This window comes from Podarcis bocagei (genome assembly GCF_964188305.1).
Source record: "Podarcis bocagei genome assembly, chromosome: W".
Classification (NCBI taxonomy): domain Eukaryota; kingdom Metazoa; phylum Chordata; class Lepidosauria; order Squamata; family Lacertidae; genus Podarcis; species Podarcis bocagei.
Genome location: NC_138131.1, coordinates 79,855,437 through 79,871,862, shown reverse-complemented (window position 1 = coordinate 79,871,862; position 16,426 = coordinate 79,855,437).

Sequence of the window (16,426 nt, the reverse complement as noted above, 5' to 3'; positions counted from 1 at the left end):
CTTGAGGATTAGGATAGATAGTAAGGGGCTAGTCTCCAATCCGGTTGCCACCACTAGGGGGGTAAGACAGGGCTGTTTGCTTGCCCCTGCTCTGTTTAACTTCTATATTAATTCGCTAGTGGCACATATGGCAAATGCTGATTTCCATCCACCAAAACTGGCAGGACGAGCCTTAAATGTCCTACTGTATGCGGACGATGCCGCCCTATTAGCTACCTCCCCCATCGGATTAAGGAGGATGCTTCGAGCTCTTCATGAATATGAGACCCAACACGAGCTCCAATTAAATTATGCCAAGACCAAAATAATGGTCTTTGCTGCTCGACCGAAACCTAATTTATGGTCAATTAATGGTATTCCTTTAGAGCAGGTCAGTTGCTTCAAGTACCTGGGTCAGGTTGTAAGATCAAATAGGTCCTTCCTGGCGCACAGAGAATACATAGCCTCGAACGCATCCAAAGCAGCCCTGGTGATTAGAACCCTGTACTCCAAGAAACAGGCACAAACTGTCAATGTTGCCTTACGTCTCTTTAAAATGAAAGTCCTCCCTCTCCTGCTGGTGGGCATTGCCTTGGGCTCACGTAGGGATTTTGAAAAATTGGAATCTATCCAAACCCAATTCCTCAGGGCCATACTCAGGATCCCCCCCTCCGTGGCAGGCGCGATCATGAGATTGGAAACCGGTTGCCAAGCCTTTAGGTATGTGGCCCTGAAAGCGAAGCTATGGCTATGGCTCAAGCTCTGTTTCAGACCGGTGGGTTTGGCCCCCTTGATTCTGAGGGATAACTTTAAATCTCCATGGGAAGGGGAGATAGTGGAGGAAGTGCAGAAGTGTGGGTTGTCCTCCCTTTATATAGAGTCCATGACGTATAGTCACGCAAAGGCGGTGATCGCGCAAAGATTAAGGGATATTGCCAGACAGGAGGACATAGCCCGTGTGAAACCTGGGTTGTTTCTGGGGGAGCAGTTGTATCGGGCTGCTCCAGCTTGCTACCTGGCGGATATCCACTACGTGGAATACCGCAGACTATTTACTGCGGCTAGGCTGAATGTTCTTGACTCGGCGGTCCTGAAGGGAAGATATGGAGGAGTTCCATATGACCAGAGATTATGCCACTGTGCATTGGGTGAGGTAGACTCCACAGAGCACATTTTATTGAGCTGTCCCTTCTACAACGATTTAAGACAGTATCTTATAACACCATACTTACCCCAGCTCAGTTCCCGACAAAGAGGAAAGCAGACAGCATATCTGCTAAATCAGTCTTCTGGGAAAACAACCTTGTCAGTGGCTAAATTTCTTTTCCTGGCACTCAAGTGTCGGAAACGTATAACTGAATGCTTTGATGTGGGTTATCTGTGAGAGGTCTATTTCTGTGGCCCTACCTTACTTATGTATCTCCTATGATGTTATAGTTTATAATTATTGTGTAATGTTTTAATTCTGACTATCGGTCGAATAAAGAGATTGATTGATTGATATTGGATTTCACTTATTTCAAGTCGTTTTCTTTGGTGTTAATGCACATTGACCCAGAAATCGCAAAGTGTGTGTAATGAAACCAAAATAACACAACACCGTCTTTTTGCTTCCATATGCGTAGAAAGAAGACAAATAAGCTTTCTTTGGGCTTATTACAATTCGCATGGTGTTTTTTGGGTGTGCACCAAAATCACCCCCAACCAAAGCAAAAAGGTGTTTTGGGTTCCACGTATATAAAAAGATGATGATAAAGCCCTGATTGGGCTTATTTCAAATTGGTGTTTTTGGGGTTAGAATGCACATTCACTGAAAAAGCGCAGAGTGACATGTTTATTATCAGCCGAAATCAACCATAGGTGTTTCGGTTCTATCTCAATTGAAGGAGAACGAATAAACTTGGATTGTTTTTTCGGTGGTAATTCACCCAAACCCAAACCCAAACCTGAACCCGTACCCGTACCCGAAACCGAACCAGTACCCGAACCCTAACCTTAACCTTAACCTTAACCTTAACCTTAACCTTAACCTTAACCCTAACCCTAACAAAAAAAGTAACCCTAACCCTAAGCATAACCCCAACCCTAGCAAAGAGAAGTGTAATAATCCTAAACAAAGCCAAACAGGTTGTTTTGGGTTCCAGCTACATAGAAAGAAGAATCTTGGATTTGAAATTAGCCCAATCAGAGCTTTATCAATAAGGTAAAAAAAAGCCAAACAGCTCTGATTGGGTTTATTTCAAATTGGTGTTTTGGGGGTTTATTTCAAATTGGTGTTTTGGGAGTTAGAAAGCACGTTCACTCAAAAATCGCAGAGTGACATTTTTGTTATCAGCCCAAATCAAGCATAGGTGTTTTGTTTCCATTTCAATAGAAGGAGGACGAATAAATCATAGAATCATAGAATCATAGAGTTGGAAGAGACCACAAGGGCCATCGAGTCCAACCCCCTGCCAAGCAGGAAACACCATCAGAGCACTCCTGACATATTGTTGTCAAGCCTCTGCTTAAAGACCTCCAAAGTAGGAGACTCCACCACACTCCTTGGCAGCAAATTCCACTGTCGAACAGCTCTTACTGTCAGGAAGTTCTTCCTAATGTTTAGGTGGAATCTTCTTTCTTGTAGTTTGGATCCATTGCTCCGTGTCCGCTTCTCTGGAGCAGCAGAAAACAACCTTTCTCCCTCCTCTATGTGACATCCTTTTATATATTTGAACATGGCTATCATATCACCCCTTAACCTCCTCTTCTCCAGGCTAAACATGCCCAGCTCCCTTAGCCGTTCCTCATAAGGCATCGTTTCCAGGCCTTTGACCATTTTGGTTGCCCTCCTTTGGACACGTTCCAGTTTGTCAGTGTCCTTCTTGAATTGTGGTGCCCAGAACTGGACACAGTACTCCAGGTGAGGTCTGACCAGAGCAGAATACAGTGGCACTATTACTTCCCTTGATCTAGATGCTATACTCCTATTGATGCAGCCCAGAATTGCATTGGCTTTTTTAGCTGCCGCGTCACACTGTTGGCTCATGTCAAGTTTGTGGTCAACCAAGACTCCTAGATCCTTTTCACATGTACTGCTCTCAAGCCAGGTGTCCCCCATCTTGTATTTGTGCCTCTCATTTTTTTTGCCCAAGTGCAATACTTTACATTTCTCCCTGTTAAAATTCATCTTGTTTGTTTTTGCCCAGTTCTCTAATCTGTCAAGGTCGTTTTGAAGTGTCATCCTATCCTCTGGGGTGTTAGCCACCCCTCCCAGTTTGGTGTCATCTGCAAATTTGATCAGGATGCCCTTGAGTCCATCATCCAAGTCGTTGATAAAGATGTTGAATAAGACTGGGCCCAAGACAGAACCCTGTGGCACCCCACTAGTCACTCTTCTCCAGGATGAAGAGGAACCATTGATGAGCACCCTTTGGGTTCGGTGAGTCAGCCAGTTACAAATCCACTGAGTGGTAGCATAGTCAAGACCGCATTTTACCAGCTTCTTTACAAGAATATCATGGGGCACCTTGTCAAATGCCTTGCTGAAATCAAGGTAGGCTACATCCACTGTGTTCCCTTCATCTACCAGGCTTGTAATTCTGTCAAAAAAGGAGATCAGGTTAGTCTGACATGACTTATTTTTCAGAAATCCATGCTGACTATTGGTGATCACAGCATTCCTTTCTAGGTGCTCACAGACTGTTTACTTAATGATCTGCTCCAGAATCTTCCCTGGTATTGATGTCAGACTGACTGGGCGGTAATTATTTGGGTCCTCTCTTTTCCCCTTTTTGAAAATAGGGACAACATTTGCCCTCCTCCAGTCTCCCGGGACTTCGCCTGTTCTCCAGGAATTCTCAAAGATGACTGCCAGTGGTTCTGAGATCACATCTGCCAGTTCTTTTAATACTCTTGGATGCAGTTCATCTGGCCCTGAAAACTTGAATATATCTAAGCTAGCCAAATATTCTTGTACTATCTCCTTAGTTATTCTGGGCTGTGTTTCCTTTGCTGAATCATTTGCTCCAAATTCTTCAGGTCGGGCATTGTTTTCTTTATCGGAGAAGACTGAGGCAAAGAAGGCATTGAGGAGTTCAGCCCTTTCTGTGTCCCCTGTTTGCATTTCACCATCTTCTCCTCTGAGTGACCCCACTGTTTCTTTGTTCTTCCTTTTGCTACGAACATACCCATAAAAGCCTTTTTTGTTGCTTTTAACCTCTCTAGCAAGCTTGAGTTCATTCTGTGCTTTAGCTTTTCTGACTTTGTGTCTACACGTGCTGGCTATTTGTTTGAATTCCTCTTTGGTGGTTTCCCCCCTTTTCCATTTTTTGTACACATCCTTTTTTAATCTTAATTCAGTTAAAAGTTCTTTAGATAGCCACCCTGGCTTCTTTAGGCACCTTCCATGTTTCCGTCTCATTGGTATTGCCTGACGTTGTGCTTTTACTATCTCGCTCTTAACAAACTCCCAGCCATCATGAACTCCCTTTCCTTTTAGTATTACTGTCCATGGGATCTCACCCAGCACTTCCCTAAGTTTTATGAAGTCGGCTTTCTTAAAGTCAAGAAATTGAGGCCTAGTATGCTTGGCTGCTCCTTTCCGCTGTATAGTAAACTTCAGAAGAGCATGATCACTCGCGCCTAATGATCCTTCCACTTCTACCCCACTAACCAGGTCATCAACATTGGTTAGGACCAGATCTAAAATGGCTGTTCCTCTTGTTGCTTCTCCCACTTTCTGGACAATGAAGTTGTCTGCAAGGCCAGTGAGGAATCTGTTGACCTTATGCTCTTGGCTGAGTTTGACATCCAACAAATATCCGGGTAATTGAAGTCCCCCATTACTACTATCTCCCTTCCTTTTGCATGCTTGGCCATCTGTTCCAGGAAGGCATCATCTATGTCCTCCGTTTGGCTTGGGGATCTATAGTAAACTCCCACAATGAGATCTCTGTTATTCTTCTCTCCCTTAATTTTGACCCAAATGCTCTCACTTTGGCTTTGAGGTTCTAAATCTTGGATCTCTTCACAGGTATACACATCCCTGACATATAACGCCACTCCTCCTCCTTTCTTGTCTGGTCTGTTTCTCTGAAATAGATTGTATCCCCCCATTATTACATTCCAATCGTGGGACTTATCCCACCAGGTTTCAGTGATACCTATTATGTCATATTTAGTTTGCTGTACCAAGAGCTCAAGCTCATCTTGTTTATTTCCCATGCTTTGCGCATTAGTGTACAGACATTGAAGTCCATTAATCATTCCCCCGTGTCTCTTATTTAAGGATTTTTTCCTCCCACCACAAGGTCCGCGTGCTGTTTGCTCCATTTGGTCTATGACATTTGTATGATCATCTTCATTAATTGATAGACTCCTACCTTCAGGAGCACTGTCTCCCTCCCCCACATTAGTCAGTTTAAAGCCCTCCTGATGAGGTTTCTGAGATTTTTGGCAAAAACATTTCTCCCAACCGTTGTGAGGTGCAGCCCATCACTTGCCAGAAGTCCATCCTCAAGAAACTGCAGTCCGTGATCTAAGAATCCAAACCGTTCCTGTTTACACCATTTGCGAAGCCAGCTGTTCACTTCCACTATTTTCCCCTCTCCCCCTGGGCCACGTCGTTCAACAGGGAGGACAGATGAGATGACAATTTGTGCATTTAGTTGCTTCAATTTCCTGCCGAGAGCCTCGTAGTCTCTTTTGATCTTCTGGAGGCTATTGCTTGCAGTGTCATTGGTTCCCACATGAACCAAGAGGAAGGGGTATTTGTCAGTGGGTTTTATGATTCCTTGCAGTCGTTCAGTTACATCTTGGATCTTAGCCCCGGGGAGACAGCACAGTTCCCGTGACATCTTGTCAGGCCCACAGATCACTGCTTCTGTTCCCCTCCGTAGGGAATCCCCTATCACCACTACACGCCTCCTCTTGGGTTTGGTCGGGGTTCTTCCGTGAGCTGTCCGTTCCAAGGTCGCCTGCACATTCCCTGCACATTTAGATTTAAAATCTAAATCTAAAAGATGGGTATAAGTGCGTGCGCCGCTAGAAACCCTGCCCCCTCTGACCTTTACACAGGGAAAACAGCTAATCAGCCACAAAGAAACACACACACACAAGAAAACCCTTTTTGCTCCTTCTTCAACTGCTGCCCTGCAAACTCTGATAAGCTCCTCCCACAGCTAATCCCCTGCCTCAACAGAAACCCTGCCCCCTCTGACCTTTACACAGGGAAAACAGCTAATCAGCCACAAAGAAACACACACACACAAGAAAACCCTTTTTGCTCCTTCTTCAACTGCTGCCCTGCAAACTCTGATAAGCTCCTCCCACAGCTAATTCCCTGCCTCAACAGAAACCCTGCCCCCTCTGACCTTTACACAGGGAAAACAGCTAATCAGCCACAAAGAAACACACACACACAAGAAAACCCTTTTTGCTCCTTCTTCAACTGCTGCCCTGCAAACTCAGTTCTTCGCGGATTTCGACTTCCGGATGGAATACATCCCGGGAGACAACAACGTCATGGCACTATCCAGGAAACCGCAGTATCTCGAGGAAGCGGCACCGGTGGCGGCCAAACACATTTTCGCACCGAAAGCGTGGGCATGCACTTCAGCCACCGTGGACCTGGACGCAGTGCGTCGCGCGCTGCAGACGGATGCCTTCGCACAATCCTAGATGGAGGATGTGCGAAGCGGCACAGCGAAGGACGACGAGTTCCAGATACGCGACGGACTGCTCACCCTCAAAGGGGCTCTCTACGTGCCTGGGGACAACCTCCGAGATAAAGTCCTGCAGCAGTTACACGACGCGCCCAGTGCTGGGCACTTCGGCAAGGACAAGATGGCGGAATTGGTGGCCAGAGACTTTTGGTGGCCCCAGATGAGGGGAGAAGTCGCGGATTACGTCTCTAGGTGTGACACATGCCAAAGGGCCAAACCAGTGCACAGGAAGCCGGCGGGACTGCTGGAAACGCTACAGACGCCGCTCGAACCGTGGGAGAGGGTGGCCCTGGACTTTGTCACAGATCTGCCCAGTTCGCGAAGCAAAACAGCGGTACTCGTGGTCGTAGACCTGTTCACCAAGATGGCGCACTTCATTCCTTGCGTGAAGGTGGCCACAGCGGAACAGACCGCCAAGCTGTTGATAGACCACGTGTTCAAAGTTCACGGCTTACCGCGGTCCATCCTGTCCGACCGGGGTCGCCAATTCGTCTCGAGCTTCTGGCAGAAGCTGCTGGGTATCCTGAACGTCAAGATCAACTTAGCTTCGGCACGACACCCGCAGACCAACGGACAAGCGGAGAGGGTCAACGCCATCATGCAGCAGTACCTGCGATGCTACGCGAATCAACAGCCCTCGACCTGGGTGGACTACCTACCGCTGGCCGAGTTCGCCTACAACAACACGAAGCACGGGTCTACAGGGGTGACACCGTTCTTCGCCAACAATGGGCGGCATCCCAGAACCTTCCCGGGGTTAGAGACGAAGGGGGAGGGGGAGCCACGGCGTGCAGAGCACTTGGCAGCAGAGTTGCAGGAGGTCCACGACCAACTCCGAAGGACCTTGGAACTAGCAAAACACGCCTACAAAGTGCAGGCAGACAGGCACAGGAGAGTCGGGGAAGACATCCAGGTGGGGGACTGGGTCTGGTTAGCGGCCCAGGCAGTGCCGGCCAGAACGTTAGCTAAGAAGAAGCTCAAACACAAGCAGTTAGGGCCTTAGCAAGTCGAGGCACAAATCAACCCAGTGGCCTTCCGGTTGACACTCCCGGAGGGTTCCAGAATGCTCCCAGTATTTCATAGGTCAGTCCTCACACCCTACAAGGAACCCCACAGGTTTCAGGCGCCAGGGACCGCACCTCGCCCACTTAGAAAGTCGCCAACGGGGGAGGGGTCACCGAGGGCGGCGCCACTCAACGAGGTCACGGAGATTTTAGATTCGAGATGGGGGGAAGAGGGAGTTGAATAGCTCCTCGCCAGGGAAGGTAACCCGGCCAGCGCCAACAGGTGGGTGCCGGACTATGCCTTGGAGGAGCACTACCTCAAAGACGAGTTCCATGCACTCTTCCCGCACAGACCTATGCCGGCAGATTATTTCGACGACTGGCTTTTCACACCCACACTTTCAGCCAGCATGTTCCAGGGGTTCTCATCCGCTGAGGAAACGGCGCAAGACACAAGCTCCCCGGAGGGATCACTCTCGGGGTCTGCCATGGATCGCTCTTATTGGTGGGACACTCAACCGGAGGTGGGGTGGAGCAGGGAACTGCTAAGGGGGCCCTGGCACACAGCATCACCCGAGGTAACAGGGGGAGAGACGGACATGGACGTGTTGGGGGAGGACCTTGGGTTCGAACACGAATGCAGAGAGATGGAAGCAGAGGAGATCGACGTCGACGAGCCCATTACGGGCTGGCCGGATCCAACTGGTCGGCCGCACGCCAGGGGGAAGGAACTGTATCCCGCACTCACCCCCACAGCACTGGAGCACCCGGAACCCGCCCCAGAAGAGGGGGAGGGGGGAAGGGGGGCTTCGAGGGGGGGGGATGGATGTCAGGGGCTCAGGAGCAGAGGTACAGGGGAGAGAGGAGGTGGAGAGCGAAGGGGAAGGATCTGAGGGCAGCGTAGGGGAGTACGGCAGTGACCTGAGAGATTCCATGAGCTTCTCCAGCGAATCAGAAGATTCCCAGAAGGAGGCGCCGATGGTCAGGGCAAGGGGGGTCCCAGGGGAGACACACCAGAAACAAGGGGCCAGCGGGGACTCCCAAAGCAGCAGCTGGAGATCAGGACCAGCTTCCCCACCAGAGCATAGTGGGGGGGAAGAGTCCCAGGTGTCAGGGGCAGCGTCTCCTCCAGCAGGGAGAGAAGAAGAGTCGGGACTGACCACGCCTCCGTCGGAGAGTGGGGGAACGGAGGGGAGGTCAGGCCCAGCTGGCCTCCCCGAAGGGGGAAGCAGTGACAGGAGCAGTGTAACAGTCAGGAGGAGGGTTGCCGGATGGGCTTGCGTGCCAAGTTCGAATGTACAGGCACGCGGGACAGCAGAAAACCCGGATGGGGAACAAGGTCCTAAAGCCCATCGGAGGCAGGGGGAAGACTCAGGGGACTCAGCGTCAGAAGAGTCTAGGAAGGGCGAGACCCCAGCTGACAGGCGGACCCAGAGGAGGAAAGAGCAAAGGAAGAGGTGGAGCAAGGCTAGGGTCTTAAACTGGTGTCTGGGGGGAGGAGACTCAGACGGAGCTTCAGCGGTCTAGAGTTTCAGACGTAGAGCTGCGCGCTGCTGATGTGAAAGACAAACTGAACTTCAATAAAGACTTTTGTATATAACAACGGACTGGCGTTGGTCCTTTGTGAGCTGGGACCTTGGGCAGCTCTGACAATATGTGTTTTGGTTCCATCTCAATAGAAAGAGGACGAATAAGCTTGGATTGTTCTTTCTGTGGTCATTCACCCCGACCCTAACCCTAACCCTAACCCTAACCCTAACCCTAACCCTAACCCTAACCTTAACCCTGTCCCTAGCAAAGCGAAGTGTAATAAGCCTAAATAAAGCCAAGCAGGTTGTTTTGTGTTCCAGCTACATAGAAAGAAGAATATTGGACTTCACTTATTTCAAGTCGTGTTCTTTGGTGTTAATGCACATTGACCCAGAAATCGCAAAGTGTGTGTAATGAAACCAAAATAACACAACACCGTCTTTTTGCTTCCGTATGCGTAGAAAGAAGACGAATAAGCTTTGATTGGTCTTATTTCAATTCGAATGGGTTAACCCCAACCCCAATCCTAACCCTAACCCTAACCCTAACCCTAACCCAAACCCATTTTTTTCTTTTTTCAAACATAATTTTTATTAATTTACACCAAAACAAAACAAAAATAAAATTCTGCCTCTTATTATCACAAATTACTTGCACCGGAATCTCCCCCGACCTAAGCAAAAAGGGGTTTTGTTTTCCACCTACATAAAAAGAAGATGATAAAGCCCTGGGACACGACCAGGGTGCCCAATTTCCCCATTACTTTTTATATCAGTCCTGGAGGTTTTGCTAAATATGATTAGGGATGACCAGCAGGTTAAAGGTGTACAGGTCAGAGCTAAACATTATAAGTTAAGGGCCTTTGCAGATGATTTGGTACTTACTTTACAAGAGCCAGATACTAGTACAAAGAGGGTGTTGGAGATAATTCAAGAATTTGGTCAGGTGGCCGGATTCAAACTGAACAAACAAAAGACTAAAGTTTTAGAGAAAAATTAAACAGGTATGGAGAGGGAGAAATTCCAGAATGAAACAGGTTTGACAGTGGTTAAGAAGGTGAAATACCTAGGGGTTCATCTGACATCTAAAAATCTGAATTTGTATAAAGACAATTATGAAAAATGTTGGTCAGAAATCAAAAAAGATCTAGAAATATGGTCAAATTTGAAACTGTCAATGTTAGGCCGAATTGCAGTTATTAAGATGAATGTATTGCCTAGAATGTTATTCTTGTTTCAAACTTTGCAGGTTCTTGACAAGATGGACTGTTTCAAGAGGTGGCAGAAAGACATTTCGAAATTTGTCTGGCAGGGCAAAAAGCCCAGAATAAAATTTAAAATATTGACAGATGTAAAAGAAAGAGGGGGGTTTGCCCTGCCGGACTTAAAATTGTACTATGAAGCAGCAGCGTTTTGCTGGCTGAAAGAGTGGATGCTCCTCGAGAATACAGATATCTTGGATTTAGAAGGTTTCAATAATGCATTTGGTTGGCATGCATACTTATTGTGATGGGATGATGAGCTGCTTGTGCGTAAAAATCGTAGTCCCTCAGAGTTTGTTCAAGTCCACAAGCCTCTGTCTGTGACGGAGCCCCTCAGACATGGCTGCTCTAGTCACTTGCAGATTCCGACAGTGGTTGCTTTCGGAATCGCTTCCAGCATAAAAGCTCCTTAACGGAAACACGTCTTCTGGACTCGCGGCGTGACAGTTTCCGGCGAGGAGTGGGTCTCCCTATGGGAGGTTCAGAAACCTCCCCACTGTTCTCGCTAGACGTGTCCCTGAGCCCTCCCTCTTGCTTGCTTTCCCTCAGAGACCCACGTCTCCCCCTGCTGGCCCCTGCTTCAGCTGCTGGGTCTCTCCCAGCCTCCATGAGCCCTTCCACCACCTGTCCCTCCGATGGCAGTTCCCTGACATCCACCTCCCCTCCAGGACCCCCTTCACCCCCTCCCGTTCCCTCTCCTCCGGGCGGTGAGGAGGTAAAACCCCTAAAAGAGTCCTCTTCATCTTCAGACGTCTCGAACATTTCCCTCCATCGGTCGCCGTTCCGGGTCGCTGAATCCTCCTCCTCCTCGGAATCTGTGAACCCCTCCAACTCCTCTTCCTCATCTGTGGTAGCAAAGTATTCCCTCCGGAACCTCGCTACAGGCTGAGGTTTACGTGGGAACCTCTGATGAAAAGTTTCTATTCAGACCTCGTCATTGACATCCTCTGCCATGACCCAGGTGTTTTCCGACTCCGGTTCCCCTTCCCACATTACCAAATACTCCACTTGATCTCCCCTCCACCTGGAATCGAGGATCTCCGCCACATGGTTGCTGTGTTCCCTTTCCTCCATTGCTGGTCCCCGGGTGAACCTCCCTTCTCTGTCCCCTTTATACGGTGACAGCAACGACCTGTGGAAAACTGGGTGCAGCTTCATGTGGTTCGGTAACCGGAGTCTGAAAGCCACTGGGTTGACCTGTTGCGTGACTTCAAATGGGCCCAGTCTTTTGGGTCTTAACTTCTTACAACCCCCTTTGAATGGTAACCCTTGGGTTGACAGCCACACCTGGTCCCCCACCCTAATGGTTTCACCTTCCCTTCTGTTTTTGTCTGCCTGCCTCTTATACGCCTCCTTGGCCCTGTCTAAGTTAAGTTGGAGCTGACGATGGATCGCTTCCATTTCTTCTACGAACTGTTCGGCAGCCGGGACGCTCCATCTCTCCCCTTCCCCCCCTGGGAAAGCCCTGGGATGGCACCCGTAATTAGCCAAAAAGGGGCTCATCCCTGTGGACACGTTCTCCGCATTGTTGTAGGCAAATTCCGCCAACGCCAGCTTCTCCACCCAATCATTCTCTCTGTCATTCACATAACACCTCAAATATTGCTGGAGGATGCCATTGGCTCTTTCCGCCTGCCCGTTGGTTTCAGGATGCCGGGCAGTCGAAAAATTGACCTCTACATGCAGTAAGCTCATGAGCTTCCTCCAGAACCTGGAAGTAAATTGTTTCCCTCGGTCTGAAACCACCCTCAAGGGGGCGCCATGCAACCTAAACACATTTTCTACAAACAATTTAGCTGTTTCTTCTGCCGTGACAGCATGTGAGCAGGCTATAAAGTGGGCCATTTTGGTTAACAGGTCTACCACAGCCATGATGGCTGTTTTCCCTCTGGACTTTGGCAGATCAGTCATGAAATCTATTGCCACTGCTTCCCATGGTCTTTCAGGTGTGGGTAGCGGTTCTAATAACCCTGCCGGCGCCCGCCTCTCCCCTTTGGCTCGCTGGCATTGGTCACAACCTCTCACATACTCCCGCACATCTTCCCTGACCTTGGGCCACCAAAATTCCCTGGTAACCAGCCACATGGTTTTGTGTTGCCCAAAATGCCCCGCTGTGGGGCTATCGTGCAGCTGCTTGAGTACCTTCCCCCTCAACTCTCCTTCAGGTATATATAATGCTCCCTTGTAATACAACGCCCCGTTTCTCTCCTCAAAACCTCCGGGTTTATCTCCCTCCCTCCTGAGACCCCTGAGTTTGTCCTGGGCGTATTCATCATTCTCCGTTCCCTCTACCAGTTCTCTTTGCCCCACCAATGCCCCCACACACACCCAGCGGTCCTCTGGAATGACATGTCTTTCTTCGGGTGCTCCCTCCCCCTCCAAATATTCAGGTTTGCGTGAGAGAGCATCCGCCCTAATGTTCTCTGGGCCTGGCACGTAACAAATCTCAAAGTTAAATTTGGAGAACTCCTGGGCCCATCTCACTAGCCGTTGGTTGAGCACTCGGGCCGTTCTCCAATACTCTAGGTTCTTGTGGTCAGTGCACACTTGCACCTTATGTTGTGCGCCAATTAGCAGGTGCCTCCATCTCCGGAAAGCCTCATGAATGGCAAGTAGTTCTCGGTCGTACACCATGTAGTTCCTCTCGGATTTGTTCAGCTTTCGCGAAAAAAAAGTACACGGTCTCCACTCTGACTCCTCCTTCCCTGGCTGCAGAAGCACCGCCCCTATAGCTCTGTCTGATGCGTCAGTTTCGACTCTCATCTTTTTTTGTAAATCCACATGCAGAAGTTGTTCTTCAGAGGCGAAGGCCCTTTTTAGTTCCTCAAATGCTAGCTCCGCCTCCTCAGTCCAAACGAATTTCTTCTTACTGCTGAGACAGTCCGTAATGGGCGCCGTCAGGTGAGCAAAGTTTCGGATGAACTTACGATAAAAGTTCCCAAACCCTAGGAACCTCTGCACATCCTTCTTTGTTTTGGGTGTTTTCCATTCCAGCACTGCCTGGACCTTGCCGGGATCCATGGCCAATCCCTTGTCTGACAGGCGGTACCCCAGGAATTTCACCTCCTTGGTATGAAACTGACACTTCTCCAGTTTCACCCACAGCCGGTTGGCTTGCAGCCTGCTCAACACTTCTCTGACGTCTCTCACATGCTGCTCCTCATTCTCAGAATGCACCAACACGTCATCTAGGAAGGCCACACAATTCTTGTAAAGCAAAGGCCCCAGTACGTGGTTCATAAACGATTGGAAGCACGCCGAGCCTGCTTGTAGACCGAAGTGCATAACTAAATATTCAAATGCCCCCAAAGGGGTGAACATGGTGGTTTTCCATTCATCCCCTTTCCTTATACGTATCAGGTTGTACGCCCCCCTTAGGTCCAGCTTTGTAAAAATCTCTCCCTTCCGCACCCTGGTCAAAATGTCGTCAATCCTGGGCATAGGGAAGGCCACTGGTTCTGACACTGCGTTTAAAGCCCTGAAGTCACACACAAGCCTCGGCTTGTCCGTGTGTTTTTTTATCCACAAAAAACACTGGGCTACCTCCCACCGCTCTGGACTCTCTGATGAAACCTCTCTTCAGGTTCTTGTCAATGAACTCTCTTAGCTTCTGCATCTCTCTGTCTGACATGGCGTACAACTTGCCTACAGGGAGCTGTGCCCCAGGGAGTAAATTGATTTGACAGTCAAAGGGTCTATGCGGGGGTAGTTGGTCAGCTTCCCTTTCGCTGAACACGTCGCTGAGATCTGCGTATTGTCGTGGTACCTTCACTTTCTCCGTTACTTCCGTCCCTGCTAGGGTGGCTTGGGCCCCTGCTGAACCCTTTCCCTCTTTGCAGTGTTCTAAGCAATGTGCTGAACCAAAGGAAACCACTCTCTGATGCCAGCCCACCAGCGGATCATGTAACGCTAGCCAGCTCATCCCCAAAATAATAGGAGCCCCTCCCAAGCTGGCCACATTAAACGCTATCAGTTCAGTGTGCCTTGCCACCTTCGTTATCATTGGGACGGTCTGCAAGCTGACTTCTCCTCCCAACAGCTCCCTGCCATCGATCGTGGTCACCTGCAGGGGGTTGGTTAAAGGGATCGTCTGTATCTGGTGTTCAGCTGCAAACTCTTTGCTCATGAGATTGCAGGAGCTGCCTGAGTCCAACAGCGCCTTTATCTTTAGAGGGTGTCCGTTTTGCAGCTCTAGCGACACTTCTATCACTAGGGCAGGTTTAGGAGGTTCTGGCGTGGGCACTTTCACTGCTCTTTGGCCTGGCTGCTGTGTCCCGACGGTGGCAGCCAGGCGTTGGCTTTTACTTGCTCCGGTATTTCCTCCTCTCTCCCCTCAACAGCTCCCACCATCCCTTGCCATTCCTTCCTCTGGGGGCAGACTCTGGCAAAGTGACCTGGCTGTTGGCAGAGATAGCATTTCCGGGCGCCTTTTCCCTCCTTCTTTCCCCCCTCACTGGGCTTTGAAACTGCGAGCGAGCGCGCTGTTCCGATTTCCATCGGCTCTGCCGGCGGGAAAGTTGGCTCTGGAATGTCTGGAATGCGGAACTCCTTCCAACGTTCCCCCTTCCCTTCCCGCCTCTCCAAGGCTCTCGCCTCCTGGCGCGCTCCTATGGTCAGCGCAGATTTGGTCAGCTGATCCATAGAATCCGCCCTGGGACCCCGGGAAAGTTCGTCTTTCACAGCCGAAGCAAGCCCTTCTTCAAATACCATTTGAATGGGTTCCGCCGATAAGTCCCACCCCAATCTGTGAACCAGCATGGTGAACTCAGTCCAGTACTCACGGACAGATCAGCTCCCCTGTTTGCAAGCCATTAGCTGTCTGCGCACCACTCCCTGCTCAATATCGCTGGAAAACATCAGATCCATGGCACGAAAGAACTTCATTGTGTCCTTTAGGACGTCATTTTTCGTTGCCATCAGGGGTCTAACCCAGTCTCTCGCCCCCTTCTCAAGATGCCCAATCACGAAAGCCACTCGCGATTCCTCGTCAGGGAATTCATCAAACTGCACATTGAGGGCATATTGCATCTCTGTCCTAAAGGCATGGTAGTCCTTGGGGTCCCCCCCAAACTTCTGCACCAATCCTGGTACCTTTCTGGTGAACTGGGTGGCTTTCCCCTTTATGTCTGCATCCTGAGCCCTTCTCTCCTCAAGCCTCGCCGTCTGCAGCGCTAGCTGGATCTCCAACGCCCGGTACCTTTCCTCCAGGCTTGGACCCGCTCCAACTCCTGCTTCTCCGGTTCCGGCTGGGTCGCTCATGATGCCTTCTCCTGCACAAACTGCTTACAGAGACTGTCGGAATGCTGTGATGGGATGATGAGCTGCTTGTGCGTAAAAATCGTAGTCCCTCAAAGTTTGTTCAAGTCCACAAACCTCTGTCTGTGACGGAGCCCCTCAGACATGGCTGCTCTAGTCACTTGCAGATTCCGACAGTGGTTGCTTTCGGAATCGCTTCCAGCATAAAAGCTCCTTAACGGAAACACGTCTTCTGGACTCGCAGCGTGACAGTTTCCGGCGAGGAGTGGGTCTCCCTATGGGAGGTTCAGAAACCTCCCCACTGTTCTCGCTGGACGTGTCCCTGAGCCCTCCCTCTTGCTCGCTTTCCCTCAGAGACCCACCTCTCCCCCTGCTGGTTCCTGCTTCAGCTGCTGGGTCTCTCCCAGCCTCCGTGAGCCCTTCCACCACCTGTTCCTCCGATGGCAGTTCCCTGACACTTATGGTATGATAAAATTAAAGTGCATAGGGCCTTTAAAAACCATATTGTTAGAAAAGCATTATCTAATGTCTGGATAAGATATAAAGACTTACTGGAAAACAAAACCCCTAGATGGTTGCCACCCTTGGAGGCTAAGGCATTGAAAAAGCTCAATATGGAGGCCGAATGGCCAAAGTATTGGGAAATCTTGGAACAAGACGGAGATAAATTGAAGTTACAGAGTCATGAGAAA